A 23,322-nucleotide genomic window follows, 5' to 3' on the forward strand; every position below is an offset into this window, starting at 1 on the left:
AAGCCGATAACAAAATGAAGGAATCATTCTACTTTTCATGTAGACATGAACACATTTGTTTGTAGAGCAAGTATTTTGACCGTTATCTGTCGTTTATTATGTCGTTAATTTTCAGAAGTTCTAAGACAATTGCAAAAACAAGCGCACTTCCACATCACACAATAATGTCAATAAAAACTGCCCATAATTGTGTGCAGTGTTTCATTAGGGAAGAGCATTGTCATGAGGGTGTATATCTTTTCTCAAACAACACGTAGGAATACTTGAATAGCAAAAATTACGAATTCCCACACTGTAAAAAAAAAAATCCTGGTTGCCTTAAATTTTTAAGTTGAATCAAATTAATCTTACGAGTTCACTTGACTTATATTATGTTAAACTGACTTTAAAAAGCTTGCAAAACTTAAAATTAAGTTATTATAGAACTAAATCAATGACAAAAGTATTGAATTTAAAAGCTTGTTGAATAGCACAAACTGAAAAAAAATAAAAAACCAAAGTAACAAGTTTTTGCAATAATAATAAAAACCCCTTATGGTTATGCCTTATATTGGATGGTTCTGTATGAATAACTTAAGACGCTCCTTGAATGCATTTGCACGTTATGTTAAATTATTTTAAATTACACGTTCCATCCATGCCCAACCTTAAATCACACCTGAACACTCTGTCTAACAGTTCCATTTAAACTGTTTTGTGTGACATTCTCATAAAATCTCTCAGGTTTTTAATTACTTATAATGTCCAAGACATTGCTATTAATAGTAAATGCTACTTTTGTGCCTTTATTAGCTTTTTTCTCGCCTGTTTACTGGGTTAAAAATCTTTCATTATTCCATCTCCACCTGCTGGTGAAAGCTAGTGCAGCTAGCAAACTTCAATCTATTGCTTTTCCTGCAGTTCCCGGATGTAATGTTGAATTTTAACAGTCCATTTGAACCACTGAATTTATGTAAGCAAATATTTGAACTGAAATAAAATGAACTGGAAATTATCTTTTGACTATATTATACATTGCATTTTTAAAGGGTATTGAATATTTTGTAAGTGAAATCTGGAAATTGAATGTGAATTATTGAATTTACAAGTATGAAAACGTGTTCGAAATATTTTTCGTTGAAATATTCACAGCTTAAATAAACAGATATGTTAAATTTCAAGACCTAAAAATACAAACCCTGGAATTCAAGTCATTAAAATGCAAGAACTTGTTACTTCAGCGTTTTATTTTTTTCAGTTTGTGCTATTCAACAAGCTTTTTAATTCAATACTTTTAGCATTGATTTTGTTCCATAAGTTAGAACATAGAGGTGTGAACCTACACTTTTCACACAGTTCGGTTACAATTATCATGCCATTGATTCAGTTCAATTCGATATCTTGGTGCATCACGGTGCATTGATGATGCCTTCTATACAACAATTTTATATTTTACTTCACAGCACAAGATTTTTTGTATTGAAGTGCATACTTTATAAAGACATTTCCTTTGTACTTGTAACACAATTTTGTCTTTTAATACAAGCAGTCAGATATATGTACTGTACCTTTAATTTTACCTGCTTAAAGATTTTACCTGCTCTTAAATGCACAGAATAGCATGAGAATTTAAAAATAAACAAACTTAAAAATTATGCTGCTTGCTTTGGCAAAGAGCTTAGAATCACCAAGAGCAACACTCAATAGAACGTTCAATTGCAACTGTAGCACCCAGCAACATCCCTGGATTCTGCCATTTTGGAGTGAAAGCAATCGGCTGTCCATTGGATCTTATTGCTGTCGCGATGGCAAGCAGCTGCTTTGTTCTTTTATTTATTTAAAAATCTGTGATACAACCTGAAAGACGATACAATACAGCTTTTAGAGCATTGTCAAGCGAGTTGTTAAATGCCTATGATTGGTCATAGGGCTGCTCGATTTTGGGAAAAATCATAATCACGATTATTTTGGTCATAATTTTAATCACGATTATTCCAAACGATTATTAGTTGAAGTCAAAATTATTAGCACTGAGAATTTTTTTAAATAAATATTTCCCAAATTATGTTTAACAGAGCAAGGAATAACAGTATTTCCTCTAATATTTTTCCTCTGGAGAAAGGCTCATTTGTTTTGTTTTGGCTAGAATAAAAGCAGATTTAAATATTTTGAAACCTCTTTTAAGGTCAATATTATTAGCCTCTTTAGGCAATATATATTTTTGATTGTCTGCAGAAGAAACTACTGTTATATAATGACTTGCCTAATTACCCTAATTAATCACACTTTGAATTTAAATGTTTGTATTTAAAAAAAATATCTACTAAAATATTATGAGCTGTCATCATAGCAAAGATAAAATTAATTGGTTATTAGAAATGAATGATTAAAACTATTATGTTTAGAAATCTTCTTTCCATTAAACAGAAATTGGGGGGAAAAGGTTGCTAATATTCAGGAGGGCTAATAATACTGACTTCAACTGCATATATTATTTTCCTCCCTGCAAAGGAAAGAGAAATAAGTACAATAGAATAAAAATATGAAACAAACTGTGCTTTTAGCATCTTCACTGTAAGAAAAACACTTTAGCTACAAAAGTTTTCAGTCAAGAGCAAAGAGGGATTTTCTCGTTGTTGCAGAGCTGTGCTCTGTCACTTTAATGGTTTCGCTTTCACGTGTCTTTTGATCCTCAACTCGTTTGTTTATTACAATATGAGGGTTAATATGAATAATCACTAAACACCGCGTTTTGACACCTATTTGAACATTAAAGCGCTCACGTTAATGACTTTAGATGTCTGCGCTCTCTGCTCGTCTCAATGTGCGAATGAGACAAAGTGCAGAACGCATGCTATACTGACTGTCTGCATGCCGCACACACATAAACATGCGGTCTTTCGCGCTTTTAGGAGCAACAAGTGAGGACAACTGGACAGGGGGCGGTAAATAATGGAATACTCATTTATCTCGATTAATGGTTTTTCATAATCGTTAGAAGCCATAATCAAAATCGGATTTTTGATTAATTGCACAGCCCTAATTGGTCATGCACTCAACAGAGAAGGCTGCGACTGGCTCTAACATTTTGGCGCTGTTCACTGATGAGTGATACAGCTGATAATGATAGACGCAGTGGGTAAAACTCACTCTGCAGACACGCTCATGTCTGGATCCACAAGTATTGTTGTAAGGAGGACAAGGACAAGAAGGCTGAAACTAAACATTGATTCTACAAATAATGAAGAAAATCATCTCTGGAATTATTTTCTTGCAGCAGTTCGTCAATACCCTGTCAGTTATAGATAAACTAGTTCATTTATTTGATCCATTTCCTGCGCTCATGCTCTGTCTCCAGCAATAAAGTGTAACTGGAGAAGCAGAATGTTATGGAATACATAATATCAGCTTCTCAGACACACAGAGCGTTTATAAATCTATTTACATTTCAGCTGCGAGACGTTTTTCAAAAGATGTTACCATGTTTTTTTTTTCTGTTGTGATTTCCAATGGTTTACATTGTGCTCTCTTGCTTTTGTCCACAAACATGGCCGACCGAAACTCGTCATGACATAGGCTGCGTCCGAAACTGCCTACTACTCAGTAGGTACTGTATTTGAATTTAAACATACTACTCGGCTGTTAGAAAAGTATGTTCTATACAGTATGAATGTGAAAAGTATGAATGGAATTCGCATGTACTACATCCGCCATTTTGTCATGTCACATGACCTACCCACGTCAGATGCGTCGCTTCACTTCCATTCATGAATTCTCTCGCGGGGCATTATGGGATAACGCAACGTGCATGGGATGCGCACTTTAGAATCTCGCCAGAAGTAGTAAGTCATCCGGGTACTTCTCGCATACTGATTCTTCGAATTTTATGAGTTCGGACATACTACTCGGCTCGCATACTGATTTTAGCCTACTATATAGTATGGAAGTATGCGGTTTCGGACGCAGCAATAGACTTTCCAGAGCTCTGTATGGCGGTCATTTTCGTTTTCACTACAAAGTGCCCTTCACAGGGCAATATTTACCATTTGTAATGCACCATACATCTTAATTGTGAACTACGCCCCCCTAGTGGGCAAATTACATATTGTACAAATTACATACTAAATTGCAATCAAGTGCTAATTTTGGGTCACAATAGATTTCAGCACCTTTATTCTAAAAAAATCAAAAATAAGTACAACATGCTTTCTGACAAGTCCATCTTACCCCACAACCTGCTTCTTAATGCCACATTTACTTTAATATATTCCAGATGCAGTGGACTCTCCTGTTCTGCATGAGAAGTCAATTATGATCAGTGTTAACTCCTGTATTGTTGACGTCTCATGTAGTGCTCATACCCTTCAACTCAACAACCGATACTACAGCAACAACTGCAGTCAGGAGGAAGTGACATCATCTGAAATGGAGACTTTAACCCTGTATTGCATAGAGAATGTGGTTGTTTGTAATTTCAGTAACACAGTGAGCTGGAAGAACTCCACAATTGAAATGAACCAACTTTGCACATTTCATAAAGAAAGCAACAACTCCAGCAGTTCGTCACCTTTACTTGAATATTAGGCTGCGTATGCTCAAAATATTAAGAAGTATCTTTAATGGAGAGCTCTGATGACTGTTAATGTCACATTTCACTTCAGCAGAACCTCCTGAAATGCCTTCTGACCAACACAGTTCTTTTCCTCTCCATTGGCTCTTGGTCATCGCTGCTGGTGTTACAGTGTTAGTTTTTGTAGCAGTTTCTGTAACATTATGCTCTTACCAAAAGCATAAAAAGGTATGTATGAAATGAAGGAGGATATATACAGTGGTCCCTCATTATTCGCAAAAGCTATGTTATAAAAAAAACCTGCAAATAGATGACATCCGCAAAGTAGTCAGCTTTATTTTTTATTTTTTATTATAGATGTTTTAAGGCTTTAAAACTCCTCACTACACTCTTTATATACTTCTAAGACAGGCATTAACATTTTCACACTTTTTTCTCTTGTTTAAAACGGTCAAAATTCAAACCTTATAAGTCTAGTATTAGAGAATGAAACCAAAGATTAAAACCATTTGATCTTCATTTATTTATTCCGTAATGCGGTGCCCTACAGCCACATAACTTCTACCTTGTCCAGAAGTTCAAGTTTTTGTGCGATGGTTGGCATCTTCCTCTACCTTATGGCTACTACCGCAGGTGGCTTGGTCGGTGCCGAACGTTTCGTTCATTGTGACACTTGCAAACACACAGTACAGCACTTCAGTCACACTGCTAGCGATCAACGATTTATGTAAATTTGGTAAGCTGCACAAATTCTGTAGTGTACAGGAGGCACGGCATAGAAGAGATTGATTGACAATGGTCTACAGTCATTCAGGATGCACAACACAATGTGCTAACCAGGATGCAGAACACAATGCAAGGCCACAAAAAGCGAATCGCATTATAGCGAAAGACCACTGTATTCCAAAATGGATTAAATTAATTTATTTGATCAAAACTCTACACACAATAACCCATGATGACAATGTGAAAAAAAGAGATTTTGAAATTGTTGCAAATATATAAAAAATAAAAACCCTGAAAAAAAAAATAAATAATAAAAAAAAAAATCACACGTACATCAGTATTCACAGCCATGGCTGTGAAGCTCTAAATTGAGCTCAGGTATATATAAGATCTATATAAGGTCTAAGGGTTGACAGTTTATGTCAAAGCACAAACCAAGCATAAAAACAAAGGAATTGGCTGTAGTCCTCAGAGACAGGAGTGTCTCGAGGCACAAGGCTGGGGAAGGTTACAGAAAAAAATTCTGCTGCTCTGAAAGTTCCAATGAGCACAGTGGCCTCTATCATCCGTAAGTGGAAGAAATTTGAACCACCAAGACTCTTCCTAGAGCTGGCCGGCCATCTAAGCTGCGTGATCGGGGGAGAAGGGCCTTAGTCAGGAAGGTGATCAATAACCCGATGGTCACTCTGTCTGAGCTCCAGAATTCTTTTGTGGAGAGAGGAGAACCTTACAGAAGGACAACCATTTGTGCAGCAATCCACCAATCAGACCTCTATGGTAGAGTGGCCAAACGGAAGCCACTCCCCGCCTGGAGTTTGCCAAAAGGCATCTGAAGGACTCTCAGACCATAAGAAACAAAATTCTTCAGTCTGATAAGACTAAAATTAAACTCTTTGGAGTGAATGCCAGGCGTTACGTTTGGAGAAAACCAGGCACCGCTCATTATCAGGCTAATATTATCCTTACAGTGAAGCATGGTGGTGGCAGCATCATGCTGTGGGGATGTTTTTCAGCAGCAGGAACTGGAAGACTAGTCAGGATAGAGGGAAAGATGAATGCAGCAATGTACAGAGACATCCTGAATGTAAACCTGCTTCAGAGTGCTCTTGACCTCAGACTGGGGAGACAGTTCATCTTCCAGCAGGACAATGACCCAAAGCACACTGCCAAAATATCGATGGAGTGGCTTCACAACAACTCAGCGAAAGTCCTTGAGTGGCCCAGCCAGAGCCCAGACCTAAACCTGATTGAACATCTCTGGAGAGATCTGAACACCGTCACTTCCCATCCAACCCGATAGACCTTGAGAGGTACTGCAAAGAGGAATGGGCAAAAATCCACATAGACATGTGTGCCAACCTTGTGGCATCATATTCAAGAAGACTTGAGGCTGTAATTGCTACCAAAGGTGCATCAACAAAGTATTGAGCAAAGGCTGTAAATACTGATGTACATGTGACTTTTCAGGTTTTTTTATTACTTTTTTTTATTTATTATAATTTTTTTATTATTTAAATATATTTGCAACAATTTCAAAAAATCTTTCTTCACATTTTCATTATGGGCTATTGTGTGTAGAATATTGAGGAAATAAATTTATTTAATCCATTTTGGAATAAGGCTGTAACAAACAAATGTGAAAAAAGTAAAGCAATATGAAGACTTTTTAGTTGATTCTTTATAATTGTTCTATTCTGAATCTCTTAGAAGAACAAGTGATTGATCACACCATCCATGCACAAGTTAAGGTAAGTTTTAAATAATTTTTGTGCAGCATCATAAATAAATCTGGAATAAACACTTAAAATGCTGGGTCAAATATTGACAAACCCAAAGGTTTTAAAAATATCCTCATAATTGAACGTAAAAAAATTAACCCAACATTAGGTTTGTACATATTTGACTATGTTAGATTTATACGACAAACCATTGTTTTAAAGCCAAGACTTGCTTAAAGGTCCTGTGAAATTAAAATAAAAAAATTAGTTTGAGTCTGTTAGATGTCTATAATCTATTGTTCTACAAAAAAAAAAAACAAATGACACAATTCACATAAAGAAAATATAAAAATGATAGATCTGCCTAAATAAAATGACAGATCATCGTTGTCTAATTTTACCTGCACTTTCAAAAGGATACACTATTTAAAATAAACAAACCAAATATGTTTATTATTAATAACCTTGTCATGTAACTTATCATTTATATATTCGCTCTAAGTTCAAGATGATGGCACCAAGGACAGCATATGCTTTTTTATTTTACATAGGCCTATAGTTTAATGTTTTAGCTTATTGTCTGACCTTTCTACAGCAATGTCACTGTGATTTAAAAAAAGAACATTGTATTGGCCTAATGTATAAAGCAAGTAAAATGAAACACAACGTCACATCATATCTTTTGGAATATGATCTCAACGTACATAAAGCATCTTTGACATAACTGGACTTTGCTCCTCAGCACCCCCACACCTTGATGCTCATGACAAGAATAGAAAGTGTATTTTTTGGGGGGGTTTTTTTGTAAATTGCCGTCATGCATACATTTTTAATATGTATGCACTTTTACACATAATAATCCATGATCACATTACACATTGCTAAAACCACATGTCAAAATAATATATTGTCAATTTTTTTTGACTCCCCGCAAAAAAAATCCTCATTTAGCCGAGCTCCCTTTAGCTCCCCTTAGTTCGCACCCTGATTACACTTGTAGTATAAATGCCATTAAGCATGTACAGTAGAATTGATATGACTCTTTAAATTGTTTTGCTGCCAAAGAATAAAGTAAAGAGCCCTCTGGAGATGTTGGAGAAATCAGAGGGTCCTCAGACTGTGTATGAGCTTACATGAGAGCACAAGCAAACTCACAACACCGGTCAGACAATCACAACACATGAGGTGAAAAAAGAGGAAATCATTTACTTCATGCAAGAAGCATCAAAAGAGCAGTTATACATTGTCTTCCTATGTACTCCACTTGATACATGTTTACTTCATCTGTATTTCCACAGGCACCGACTACAATGGAAAATCTCCCCTGCACCACCTACAGTACAATAGGAGAACACCAGACACCAGCACTGCCCACTGAATCAGAAAACACTATTTATTCTGTTGTGAATAAACCCCAACGTGGCAAACCACCTGTTCATAAATAGATCAAGTTACATGTATGTAAAATGTGTCAATAGTCATTTTTTTAAATACCATTACCAACCATACAATATGAAATTACACATTTAAAATAAGAAATGCCTCGTCTTGATACATAATCAGTATTGCAATACACCAGTTAGCATCCAGTCCAACCACCTTAAGTGAATCTTACTGGCTGTTTTCGAAATGCTATAGTATCATATTATTTCTACAGCATATCCAACGCAATCTCACGGCAATTCGTAATTTTTTTATTTAGTGGCTAATTCGTATAAATGCGTACAATCTAATTCGTACAATTTAGAACGATTTGCTCATCACCCAATGGCGGTTGGGTTGAGTGCCATGCCTCCTTTAAAAAAATTAATTAAATAAATTAAGTAATTAATAAAAAAATAAATAAAATTGCACAAATTAGCCACTAAACTGACAAAACATAAAATACTTATGTTTCCTCATGAGATCAGGCTGGCATATCCACTGTGTATGTGTAACAGGGTTATATTGTATCTCTCCACTTGCATACATTGAAATACTAATGGGAAGGAAGGGGTTAACATTTGTTTATTGTTTTACATGTAGAGCGCCCCCTCTGTTACCTAAAAGAAAATTCATTGTAGTATGTATAGGAGGAAGCCATTGCACGATGCTGGTAGATTAGATCTGCGCTCATTTTTCTGTTCTGACTGTTTTCACAACAATAAAATCGATAAAAGATATATCAAAGTGAATATTTATTTACACAACGCAGAAGAGACGCAAAACACTAGTTACATATGCTGTGCATCTGTTAGCAAGAAACAATAGTCAAGTCGCTGTTGAAAATTCCAGAAGACTCTTTCAAGCAGAATTATCTGTTGGTTGTTCTGCAGTCAAACAGTTAACTTCAAGAAGTCCACACAAGTCTGCAAGAGTCTCCTTGTGACAAAACTGTCTTGTTTATTATATGTTTTAGGAGGGGCAATGTTAAGTTGAAGACAAAAACATGTAAATGAGGTAGATGGGTGAAAGAACCTGTCCAGCCACTGACCAGATACATTTCACCTGCCCAAATCTAATCAGCAGTTTCTTTGGCCCGAGACCCTGCCTGTAGCATTTGCAGTACTTTGGGATCTGCAAATGGAAGGCCATGTCTCTCACACCTAGGCTGCTAAAGTTTAGAATGAAATTACATTTTTAAAAACCACAGAACCAAAGAATATAACTTTACAGCTATAACTCAATATATTATATTAATTTGAAACTAGATTAGGGCAGCATGGTGGCGCAGTGGCTAGCACAATCTAGCAAGAAGGTCAGTGGTTCGAGCCCTGGCTGGGTCAGTTGACGTTACTGTGTGGAGTTTGTATGTTCTCCATGTGTTGGTGTGGGTTTCCTCCAGGTGCTCTGGTTTCCCCCACAAGTCCAAAAGCATGTGTGACATAGGTGAATTGAATAAACTAATTTGTCCGTAATGTATGTGTGTAACTGAGCGTGTATGGATGTTTTCCAGTGATGGGTTGCATCCGCTGCGTAAAACATATTCTGGATAAGTTGGCGGTTCATTCCGTTGTGACAACCTCAAATTAATAAAGGGACTAAGCCGAAAAGAAAATGAATAAAACTAGATTATGTAAATTTATATTCTCACAATTACATACTACCAGGCAACTTGTACTATATTGGCAGTGTGTAATATGTATACAACAAATAGTAAACAGATTTACTATATGCATGATATTTCCGAAACTTAGTGTTGTCAAATTTCGATATATCAATAAATATTGATACTGAAATATTTAAAAGGATACAAACTTGCTTACAAACTACAATCGCCACTGACAATACATACATCTTTGTCATGACAGCTTGACATTACCAAGACAAAATCATTTGTCATAAATCTGTCATAAACATGATTGTCATAAGGCATTATAATTTTGTCATGAATATTTTTTCTGATCACGTTTTCAGTGGAATAAACTGTAATTGTCATTACTCTCTCAAATAATTTTAACAACATCATTAATATTTAATAACATTTTAATAACAGATATTGCTTGTAGCACTAGTTGACGTCCAAATAATATTCCGTAAAAAAATTCATGACATATTGAAAATGGCTTCATGGCAGCATCTGTGCACCTCAAACCATTGCTGTCAACATCACTGAACCGCTAAATGTCTGTTGAATCATGTCCGTCTCTATCATGTCTGTCCAATGTTATAAAACCCCCACTCTAGTTGTCCTGCAAGCTTCATACTACAGATCACTTGGCAGCTCCATTCTTCTGAGCAAACTTAAAACATTAATATTATTAAAAGTCACTGGCATCAACTCAACCAAATAATGTGATCGTGGTATATCTTGACATTCATTCATCACTTTAAGACTACATTTTATGTTATTCATTTCTTCTGTGGAGATATATTCCATTGTGTTGTAAGACGTGGAGGCCTCAATCCAATCAAAGTCAAATGTTTTTGCAGCAAACAGAATAATGTTGTTGTTACTCAAGAGTCTTCATTTTACCCGAATAAATTTAAGGAACTCATCCTCTATAATATTTTTGCTATTAACAGTGTTAAATACAGTACCTCAGGTTTTTGATATGAACACAGAAGCAAACGAAGCTGCTGTCAGCTTTTGTGTCACAGCATATATCATATTGGACTAAATAAAAATAATAAAAATGAATAATAGAAAAATGTCCTCTTTTTAATATTATTGATTGTTGATTCATCTGTCGTTGATTTTACATCAGTGATTTGGCAGCAGTTGAGTAAGTAAGAATTACAGTTGTGATAAATAGCATGGGTCAATAATAATGGGGAAAATACCTTCTTGTGATGATGTAACTGCACAGGAACTTAGCAAAGCTAACTGTCTGTTGCCTTTTGACTGCAGGAAGTGTAGAGTTTTTAAATTCATTAAGTTCTTATGATGGCAATTATTTGCATACTCTCATCACTTTGTCTTCTGAACTTTAAAACAGATAAAAACAAGTTAATTCAAAGTGATTTGCTTTGCCTTACTGAGCATTTAGTTTTTTTTCTTTATAGAAGTATAGTCTTTATAGTACTTTGCTGTATGCTTTTTGCAAATCATAATTTTTTTTATTTCTTATGATTCACAAAAGCATTCTAAAATAACTTTCTGTACTTAGCTTCGTGCTTTTGAATATGATTGTTTTTAGTTTGTTGTTCTTCTTTTTTGCTGGTTCCTTTTCACAGCTTGAGAGTGTTGCTAACCAATGTGGCTGACATGTTTTCTTCCTCTTTCAATTTTTTAACCTCTAAAAAAGTTTTTTTTGTTTGTTTTTGTTTTATGTTCTAGTAATACAATAGAAATGCAGAAACCCCCTAGGCCTATATCCAGAAACAGAGATAATAATGGGTACTTTTCTTATCTGATTTTGTTTTATAAATAAAATATATTAAAAGTTAAAAAGGCATTTATATTCAGAGTATTAAAATCTGAGCTGATAAGTTGAGCACCATTAAAAATATATTAATATTATATTAAAATATTTAGCAATTTATTAGGCATAAATTAGGCTAATAATATTGCACAAATTGATTTATTTTCCTTATATGGCTGTTATTAATAACTGTTATTATTACTATTATTAATTACTGTTCTTATTACTTTTATTAATTACTGTTACTATTACTATTATTAGTAGTAGTACTACCACTAGTAGTAGTAGTAGTAGGAGCAGCAGTATACTGTACAATAAGTTTTAATTCAATGCAGCTCATAAATAAAATTCTACAGACAAATCCTCTCACAACTGGGGGAAACTGGAGCTCCCAGAGGAAACCCATACGAACACAGGGAGAACATGCAAACTCCACACAGAAATGCCAACTGGCCCAGCGGGGAATTAAACCAGCGATCTACTTGCTGTGAGGCGACGGTGCTAACCACTGAGCCACTGTGTCGCCTCAATACACACCAATATGCTATATAAATAATTGATAAAAAGTATTATAGACTATTGGATCCTACTCTTCTCCAACATTAAATACTTTTACAGTAAAATGAAAACTTTTGTAAGCAGCCATGTTATAGGCACGGGCAGGGCCGGCCTTTGGCAGTATAGGCAAATGCTAAGGAATCTTTGTACATCCAGGGGGGTGCCAGAAAGGGAAAAAAAAAGTGTAACTTTCACTATTCCTAAAACTAGTTGGTATATTGACTTATAAAATAATACGGCCAAATTAATTTAACTGCATAGTGCAAAGTCTACTAAATAGTAGTAATAAATTATGATAATGTAGCCTAATCACCTAAGACACCCCGCCCCCCATTCGAATATTTAGGCTTTACCTGCTACACAGTGTTGTATTTTTTGACTGGTCAACAAGGTCAATATGTCAAAATGTCCCAAACTGCCTAGTGTGCAGGAGAGGCGAAAAAGAAAAGAAAAGAAAAAGGAAAAAACGTGACAAAGACAGAGGTAATGCAACGTTAAGATTATTTTGCTGTATCCAAGCGATGATTGATAATGACATTAACAATTAGCATGACACATACCTGTCAACCCTTTTGTTTTGACCGCTATCACGTTTAATTTTCCCATATTTCCCCGCATGTTAAATCTTTATATGAAAAGTGAAAGTACCATCAATACAGAGCTGTTCACAAATGTGATAGAACTGCAAGAGCTGATCAAGATAATTCTGCTTTTGCTTTATTTTAGCTTGAAAGCTTGTTAAAATAAATATAAAAATGTTTGCATTCACTTTCTTTCCATTAAAGCTGAGTGTCGATCATCAAAAAGAAAAGAAAATAATTCAGTGTGTGCATGCTGACTGACTGACGCGCTCCATATGATAAACTGTTCCCAGATCAGCTTACACGCCATTTAAAGAGGAGCGAGTGTGGGATACTTTGGTGATTCGGGTGTGTTTAAACAGACAAATACGCTTAAAAATATGTAAACATTTCCGTCCTGTGTGTTTTATTTTAAACACTACTAATTTTCTCTTAAATGTGCGCAAACAGTTATAAAGTGGTCAAATGCTTTCATTATAGATCTATGCATTCTTTCAGTGACACCTCTGTTATCAAACAGAACACAATGAGAGATTCATTTGCTGCTCTTCACTAAATAACTATAGTAACTTTAATCAATATGCAAATACAAAAGTGAAGTAGATTTTATAGCTTTAATTTCTGTATAGGCCATTGATTTTAATAGGCTAAATCTTTTATTTTACTGTCAATATTTTCTAATGTTTGCTATGTATTCTATCATTTGAAGCTATTTGTTGCCCCATATTTTCTACATCCCACCATTGACAGATAAGGCATAACATTGCTAATCAATAAATAGCTATAGTGCTTTCTGTTAGTTTTAACGTCAGCTAATGTTATGGAAGGGCGTAGATGTTATGGAAAATAGTAATAGTAATGCAACTACCCTCATCATTCTTTCTTCAAGCAAATGTGTAAATATTAGATCAATTCAGCAATAACGTTAATTGCATTGGTATATTTATATGATGTTTTCCCAGCTTGTAGTAGTCGATCAAAAAGCGATTTAGTTTCTTATGACAATATATACTAGCAGTGGAGTTTACTGCGATGTGACGGATATCTGAAAAAAACACCTGAAATCTTGCCTAGGGTGCCAAATTGGTTAGGACTGGGCCTGGACACAAGCAAACCAAGACTAAAAACAGCATCATACAAGAGCACTGTACAGAATGTGTAATAGCTGTTAGTTGGCCACCAGATGGAGATCTCATCATCAACTAACAAAAACAGTTTTAAATGTTAGAACCATCAGAGAGGTTCATATTCATTGGTTCATATTCATTTGAACAACTCATGTTCAACTCACAACAACGTTTACATACATAATAGATTTTTAAAAATGAGATTTGGTCACAAACAAACATAAAAGCTCGCTATTACAGTGTGTAGCGTCTAATTTTATAACCAAATGAACAGACTGCTGGAGAGGTTATGATTTAAGTCAACAGGAAAGTGGTGAAAGGTGCTAAAAAAAGTAAGAGGTGGGGTGAGCAGTGAAGTGGAACAGTAGAAAAAAAAGAAATAGAAGAAAAAAAGGGGGCCCCCAATGACTTGCAAAGAAGGAAAAAACAGACTGAACCATAACTCTTGAATTCAAATACTGCACATCCACAGGGTTTATGAAAAATGGCAAACTCAGTAAAACAAAAATAAACTTTATTCATCTCACTAAATATTGTGATTCACTCATGTGAATATTGTTTCACATTTTGTGTGTGTTGTGTTGGTCTTATACTTGAATTTGTAATTCAGGGAAAAGTTTCTCTCACAAGTTAAACACATTATATTTAAGTTCAAGTGTTATATCCGCATTTTGCTCGTGTTCAGGTCTCCAAATAGCTGTGATATTTCCATCTGAACTACAGCTAGAGGCAAATGGAAATGACACTGAGTTGTCTCTGACACTTTTCTAACACATTGCTAATTTCCTTTCATTGAACAACCCACACAGAAATGTGTTTGTTCACTAGACTGGCATTTATTCAGCTCCTGCTGTTTGTTCAAAATCATCTTAAATCAATACATCTTTAATGGTTTCTTTCAGTGACCATCAGTAAAATACAGCAAATACATACTTTAAAATCTCTATGGAAATGCATATCTTTTTTTATGATTTTATTTTTAATGTTTGATGACAGTCCTTTGAACAAATTAATCAAAATTGTTTCGGGGAATGATTCCAATTCAATGCCAACGAGCTAAATCAACATTCATTAAACATAACATTCTGGCTGTGGTGTGATAATTGCCTATAAAAGCTGAAGCATGCATAAAGCTAGAGTGAGATCTTTGTGTTTGTGCAAACAGGAACTTCTCTTCAACTGGTGACTGATGATTTATACCTGACAAACAAAATGTAAATCATGTAGTAACTGCAGGTTAAAGGAAAGTAGTGGAGTAAAGGTACCGATACAGCACTAAAAATGTACTCAAGAGAAAGTAAAAGTACACACTTTTAAAATGACTTAGTAACTTACAATTCCTGAGAAAAACTACTCAATTACAGTTATTTGAGTATTTGTAATTAGATACTTTACACCACTGCTAGTGATGCCGATGCAACCATTTAGTCCAAGTCTGGAGCCCTGCTAAAGTTTAACTTTAACTTGGTAAGTTCTATCACCATTTATTAAAGGCTTAACACTGAACGTAAATGCCTGTTGGTTTACTTTCGTTCGGGCAAAACCTATTTTCGGTTTTAGATAGATATAACCACAAGTTAGATACGTATATTTGCATCTCTTTTGAGTCATGCACTTTTGCTTACTGCTCTACTCTTGTTTATTGTCAATTTCAACAAGAAAAAAAGTACTAAGTGGAGAGACGTGCCTTGCCTTGCCTATTATGCAGAGATGCCCAATCTTAGGCCCGTGCGCCAAAGTTGGCCCTTGGTAACCTTTAATTTGGCTCGCCATATAAACTTAAAAGAGGTATAGTTTTTTGTTTGTTTTATTGTTGAGCTACAAAAAAACCTAACTGAAAATAATGTTTCAATTAAATGTTGTAAATGAATCAGATTTTACAAATACACGTCACTGTGGGATAGAAGACAACGCAGAAGACATTAGCAGGGTCAGGTGCAACTTTAATAGTGTATTCAGAATTGATCTCTGTTTTCATTGTAATAAGCTCTGTAAAAAAATATTATTACATTTATTGATGTTCAATGTCTTTGATGTTCAATGAATTCTTTTAGAATTCGATAACATTCAGAAATTGCATGACCCTTGGGAACCCTGGATAAGCTAACCTCATAATTAATGTTAATATAATTCACCTGAGAACATCTAGCCTACCTTTTTTTTTTTGTTTGTTTTTTTTTACTATGAATCGGCCACACTACTTAGCACACATACTGTTAAAACACAACACATACTTTAGGGGAGTATATTATCTTGAATACATTAATTGAATAGCTAATTTTGGCTTATTTGATTGGGGTTTCAGCTTTAATCTGCAAGAATAAAACCCTCTAGAAACAAAGAATAGTGATTCCTGCTGTAGAAGTTATGAAAGAGGGACATGAACCATAAAATAAGCTCTGTACCACAACTCATAACATGAATGTAGGTAGTTTCCAGAGAAGTTTCTGTTTTGATTGTCTTCTGCGAATAAAGTTTTGGGGATATTCTCATTTCCCATTACTCAATCATTGTAATAAATGTATGCATAATTACTTAAATTAACATATACTACTAGGCAGAAGCAGGAAGTGGTTTTGCTGAAGAACAGAGTGACAACACCACAGAGTTTGCTTCCTTTAGTTCCTCAATTTAAGTTGAGCTGAAGCTGTTTCAATATTTCCAGGCTTTTGTAGAATGTGCCACATATTTCTTGTATTTTCTTTAAAAATGGCGTCATAGAATGTATTTACATTTAGTAGTTTAGCAGACTGACTTTATATTTGCAGTTTAAAAGTGGTTTATTCCAGCATTATAACTGTAGAAACAGAAGGATGTGGTGTAAAGTTAAAGTGTGAACTTGCTGCATGCAACACTTTTCTTTTGTTTATACTAATCAATATTTTTATAGTTGATACTGACTGAGCAGAAAACAACTGATGTGATCGTCCTCACCGTTGGAGATTACTCTGCCTATTACCCATAGCATCCTACCAGACTACAATGTCATCCATTGCATCTGAACTGCGATCTGGACACTGACACACACATACTGTATATACTATACCTGCAAATCATTTACACTGATTACTATTTAAACACCATTCACATACTCCCCAGAGTCTTTCTAGACTTTTGTTGCTATAATATAAAGGGTTTTCCCTTGTTTAGCCAAGCCAGTGTTTTGACCATAGGAGCATTTATCGCATTTTGTATACTTAGCTGGATGGCTTATTCTAGGGAAAAACTAATTTGACATATTTCTTAAATTATTTTTTGCTTGTCTACACTCTCAGAAATAAAGGTACGCGAGCTGTCACTGGGGTGGTACCTTTTCTAAGGTACACATTTGTTCTTAAAGGATCCATATTGGTACCTCAAAAGTAATTTATTACTACCTAAAAATTAAGAGGAACATTTGTGTACTTTTTAGGTACTAATATGTACCCCTGAGGTATTAATATGGACTTTTAAGGTACACATTTGTACCTTTTGAAAAGATACCACCCCAGTGACTGCTTGCATACCTTTATTTCTGAGAGTGTAGAAAATACTTCTTTATTTAACTGTTTTTAAATATTTGGAGTAGAAACAAGACAAAATAAATAAATAAAGAAAAGCATTTTTTGCAGCATTGGTTGTTAGCACCTGCCTATCTGACCACTCTTAATAAAGCTGAATTTGGATCCAGCCCCTGTTGTCATTTTCCCTCTTCGCATCAATAACAGGCCTACACTGTTAGACATTTCAAAGGGTTTTTACAGTAACTTACTGGCAACGAAGTTACTGTATTTTAGATTTACAGTATACAACTGTAAATCCGTTTACAGCATGTTACCGTAGTGTCTGAAAATGGTTAACTACTGTAAAAACCTAAGTTAACAGTTAGCTACTGTAAACCTTTTAATTTTGTCCTAAATATTTTATAATATAATTTTATTAATATTATTTTAATACTATAGACCTAAAAAAGACACAATTACAAAATATTAACAAAATAAACACTCTTTATTTAAAACATTGGAGATGCTTAAAACAAGCTTAAAAATGTGTAAAAACATTACATTTCAATCATTCAAAATATTTTACTTTAAGAAAAAAAACATTGAAAATGACAAAGCACATTAACATACATGTACAAAACTAATTTAAGTGTCTGACCTGCATTTATTTGTTTACCTTGGTTGCTTACTGGTCTTGCTTATTTTTTAAGCATAAGGCTGTGCTGATCAAGATGTTCCTCCGAAATGCTGTTTGTTTCTTCAGACAAAACCTGCTGCTGTGCCAGTGCCATATCTAAACAGAAAAAAATATAATGGAAACAATTATGTTAAACCAAATGTCAAGAGTTGTGATAAAAAAATAATTAGCAAACAATAAATAGCAAAAAGGTGGTTATTAGCATAATGCATAGAGGTAAAATTGGTTTTATATTAGCAGATTCAGACTTCCCCCTTAATAATTTAATTTCATAAAAGTATTATTTGCAAACTCTAAATAGCGAAATCATTTTAGCAGCTAATGACTATCAAAGTACAACATGCTCACGGTCAAATAAACAGTGTTAATGGTGATTTCAAGTCATACTGGCATGCTAATTCTGATCGAATATTTAAAGTAACATGGTAAACAGTATAGAGTCTTCTAAATGAACGAATGTGCGAATATAAAACCAACTTTACCTCTATGCATATTGTATAGATTTACGTTAACGTTCTTATAGGTTACGTCGCGATGTTATTTTCTCAAGCTAACGTTATACGTTACTCTAAACCAGAGAAAAATAAGTTCACAACATCTAATATATATAGTATAAATCAATATAAGTTAAACGTTGCACGTTAAAATGAGTTTGAGTCCAATTCAGTATAAACTTAGCTCAGTTTAGCTAACAGTTAACATTACCATTTTAAGATCGCTTCAGCCAATGTTGCCGAGCAAACAAATGCTAATAGAGGTGCTCAAATCAATGTCGAGTGTTGTCAGCACAGACAGACGGGCTTTTACCTGGATTATTTGTTGGTCTTTCATTCATATTCTTCTGGGGGAAAACACTCTCTGCCGGACCGTTGTCTCGTGCTAAGTGTCCTCCAAAACTGTCTGCATACCTCTGGTTCCCTCCTAAACCAAATCCCGCTGCAACACCGGTTCCTATGTAAATAAATAAAAAGATATGACGAGAACAATGGCTAATAGTCATAAACAGTCTTATTTAAAGTAATAGTAGTGTTAATGTAATAAATTAAATAAAGGTAACATCTTAATAGATGATATATTTCTTAAATGGGCGAAATAACGCCAAGCCAGAGAAAATATTAATAGCCAACTTTATACTTTACTTTGTTCTTTTCTCGTCCACAAAACATTCTGTAAAATGAAACACTGCCTCAGCTTACCAGAGTAAAGTTTGTTAAATCCAGTATGTTCTTCAGGCACACTAATAAATTGTCCTCCAGAATTGCTCCAGGGTCCTTAGGCAAAATGTGGTGCAGAGTAGTCGAATCGCCGCAAGGTGGCGTTGAAGCAGTTGTGGAAAATACAGTATAATACACAAATTTTTACAAATACAGTACATCGCTGTATATGTTGTTCGACGTCACACTAAATTCCCATAATGCAACGGTAAATACAGTTATTTACCGTAAAAGGAATTTGCAGTATTACACTGGGTGAAATACAGTAAATAACTGTGTAATTTACAGAAATGTCTAACAGTGTATGTGCGCTGCTCTCATCTGGAAAGGTGTGCTGATGGCCTGTAGCTCAAACGGTAACACTTTATAATAACTACACACTATGAATCATTTACTAAGCATTAGCATCTAGTGAATTCATTATTTGTTAAGCATTAACTCCACATTAATAAGCGTTAGTAAGCAGTTTTTAACTGCAGCTACAAATGCTCTATTCTTGGCTTATTAGCACCCATATAATGTGCTTAACAATTGTACTTTCATACTTAGTTAATGATTTATTTTTCATTACTAAATTAAGTATTGCATTATTTACAAACCAGTTGTATTTAAGAGTAGTTGAGGGTTTTTAAGATCATTCAGAATGAGTTAGTAAATGATTAATAAACTCTTGAAATCAACGTTTATATGTCTTATTATTCAGGCATATACTAATAGTTAACTGCTTACTAACGCTTATTAATGTAGAGTTAAGGCTAAACAGATAATGAATTCATTATTTGCTTATGGTTAATAAATGATTTATAGTGTGTAGTTATTGTAAAGTGTTACCAAATGCTGTTTTAAAATGAAAAGGAAGGCCCTGTTTACACTGAGTTTTCGTTTTAAAATGGCATTTTAGAATAAAAACAATCTACGTCCACACTGGCATTTCATACCACTGAAAACGCACATCACGTGATCACACACACACACACACACACACACACACACACACACACACACACACACACACACACACACACACACAGCAACATGTGCACACGTCACCTGAGCTCCAGGCAGTCAGGGGGTGCTTTGAGCACACCTCCTCAGATGAGAGCAGCACACATTGTTCAGAGTTCCTCAAGAATCTTCCACTAAATCTCATCTCACTATAGTTGTTGAACTAGATGATTGATTCATCTTGTTGATATTGAATGACCCCTTGGTATTTTAAATCTATTTCTTGTTCTCAGGTAACATTATTTGGCTGAGTACAAAGTTAATATATCAATTAATGTAACCATGTACACTGTTTCTGCACATTTGACTGATTGCTTGCCTTTATTTCCTATATTGTATAAACTTATTGTACATTATGCTTTTATATTATTAAAATGATATTCAGTAAAAGAGACAGGGCACTTGTATTTTTTATGAAAATTAAAGGAGGCAGTTATGTTATAGACTGTTTGTTATAAATATGCATACAGTGAAGATGAAAGTCATGTAAATATGTAGCTACATGGTGCCTTCACTTTTTTAGCAAAGTGAAAATAGGCAGTTTCTCATATCATGATTTTATTTTATTGTTAAAATACAAATGAAATCAGAACTAAGATTTTGTTAGCTCCCATTGCCAGTTTTGTGGTGAACAATTTGTCTATGCATGTCATTAAGAAAAAAAAAAGTTTGTCCTCCTAATTTTTATATCGTAGTTTTCAGATTATGTCTGTCTGAGGTATTGGGCATGGTTGACATATTAACCACACCAACAAAGAGACAAAAAACAAACAGAAATTGAGCAGTAGGTGTCTGTTAGGTTGTAAAAACTCCTCTAAAACCCCTTTCCCAGTCTCTCTGAATGAAATATCTACCTTACTACATCCAATCTTGCAACAAAAAAATAAGCCATGCCCACTGTATTCTCATTTAATATTTTGTTTCTCAAGGAGCTTTAAACAATACAAAAAAAGAAAAAAAAAAAGTGGCAGCTTCCAGTTCATGTGAACAACGTAGCCAGTGTGATTTGAATGACGTTATAAACTATACTTTTTACACTTAGAATTTACCTGACATGTCCTCGGGAGTTTGTCTTCCATATCAAACTTGCAAAGTCTGAACTTACAAGGAACAGATGCAAGACTGAACTTTTCTTGATATTGAGAAAAAGCCCCAGTCAGGTAGGGAAATGTGAGAAAATTATAATTAATTTTTTATTGAGTTATCCTTTTTTATTTGGAAATATGTTGTTTGTGCTTTCCCTGAAGATATGCTGAATTATTCTTATTACAGTCATGCTTTACTGGAAATATTTTGTGCTCTCTGACAACTAATATATAAACTGAAACTCTGCTTTCTGTGAAGTTGTTTTGCATACTAATGAAGCACTTTGCAGAAGGAGCTATCTTAGACACGAAATATGCAGCAGAAACAATAAAAATAACGTGCGCCTCTCGCTTCTGATTTCCTGTTTAACCATTTATAAAAACATATTGGGGCCTATGGAGGTCTCTAAGCGTGTGCATTCAACTGGTTCAGTTGTTCTTAACAGAAAAGAGGAACAACAGACGGTGCAGAAAAGCTGATGGAGACAACCAGCCTTCCCCCTCTTCTGTGAATATAAACTGGGTCTTTAGTCCCAAGAAAACACTCGCAGAGCGCCTGGTGTGTTCTCTTGGATAGCATTGTAAAACCAATAGGACACTTTTTTTTTTTTATTCATTTGTACTTAATAAATTACTAATATTTTTGAAATTGATCTCCCTCTTTTGAGCTTGTATTGAACACGCATGGAATAATAGAGCACCTATTCCAATGTCTGCAGCCAGGCCTCCACTTTTTCTCCACATTTTTCCCGATCCACACTGACACTGAGCAGCAGCATTTTAAAACGAAAATTGTTACTTCAGAGTTTCCAAAACGCTCAGTTTTTTAAACTCGAAAACTATGGGGTAGTGTGGATGAAAGTAGTAACTGTAGCAAAAGTTTTGCGTTTTTTTTTACTAAAATCTATTGGTGTAAACAGAGTCTCAATTTAGTGATGTAGTTAAATTTAAGTGATGTTTGTAAACAAATTTCGGGAGGAGCATGCGCAGAAGTTTCAGTATCGAATACGTCATTGACAATTATCCCATCATCAAATCAGTTTCTGAGCAACGCCTATATATATCAAAGCTGTCTTACCTGTAGCATCTCACGACTTTAGCATTGGCACATCCAATCGCTGTAGCCTTGTCCAAACAGCAAATTTCTATGAGGATGACACGGCTTCTCTTGCAAACTCCAAGCCGACGTCCAGCGCATCAGCACTTGGCAGAGCATATCAACAGAGTCCGCGGTCTTAATTTAGGCCCGCCACGCCGCCGCTCTTCCAGACACCAGCAACAAACCTGAGCCGCTCCCCAGTTGTGAACCACCGGCCCAGAACAACAGCTACAGCTACAGGCGAAGCGCCACCATCGGCCAATTCGCCATGACAGCGTGAGCACGTCTCCGCTACGGCATGCCGCTTGCAGATTAACCAGGTCTGTTCAGGCCCTGATGCAAGTTCCAGCGTGAGGCTGCCTCCGCTGATGTCACCAACACCGGCAGCCCCTTCTCTCTTCTCTTTTCCTTCCACCTGTGATCCTAGGGCCATCAGTAGCGCGAACACACCTCCACAATCGGCTCTAGTCCCTAACTTTCTTCAGGCCCCGACGCAAGTTCCAGCGTGAGGTCGCCTCCGCTGATGTCACTAGCGCTGGTAGCTCTCTTCTCTTTTCCTTTCACCCGTGATCCTAGGGTCATCAGTAGCGCGAGCATGCCTCCGCAAACGGCCCTAGTCCCCAACACTGCAAACGGC

General features: G+C 35.3%; 1 protein-coding gene and 1 long non-coding RNA gene across 16 annotated transcripts in view; one reads left to right on the plus strand and one right to left on the minus strand.

Annotated features, from left to right (window-relative positions):
- si:dkeyp-94g1.1 overlaps positions 1-23,322 on the minus strand; it is a 204,767-nt gene that overhangs the window by 140,248 nt on the left and 41,197 nt on the right. The gene's annotated exons all lie outside the window — the stretch shown is intronic.
- LOC147846503 (uncharacterized) lies at positions 16,284-23,161 on the plus strand. Its single transcript, XR_015479117.1, has 3 exons — positions 16,284-17,406; positions 17,623-17,819; positions 20,616-23,161. It is a non-coding gene; the product is annotated as an uncharacterized LOC147846503 (long non-coding RNA).

The sequence above is a fragment of the Danio rerio genome, chromosome 2 (assembly GCF_052040795.2).
Source record: "Danio rerio strain M-AB ecotype USA chromosome 2, GRCz13ab, whole genome shotgun sequence".
NCBI lineage: Eukaryota > Metazoa > Chordata > Actinopteri > Cypriniformes > Danionidae > Danio > Danio rerio.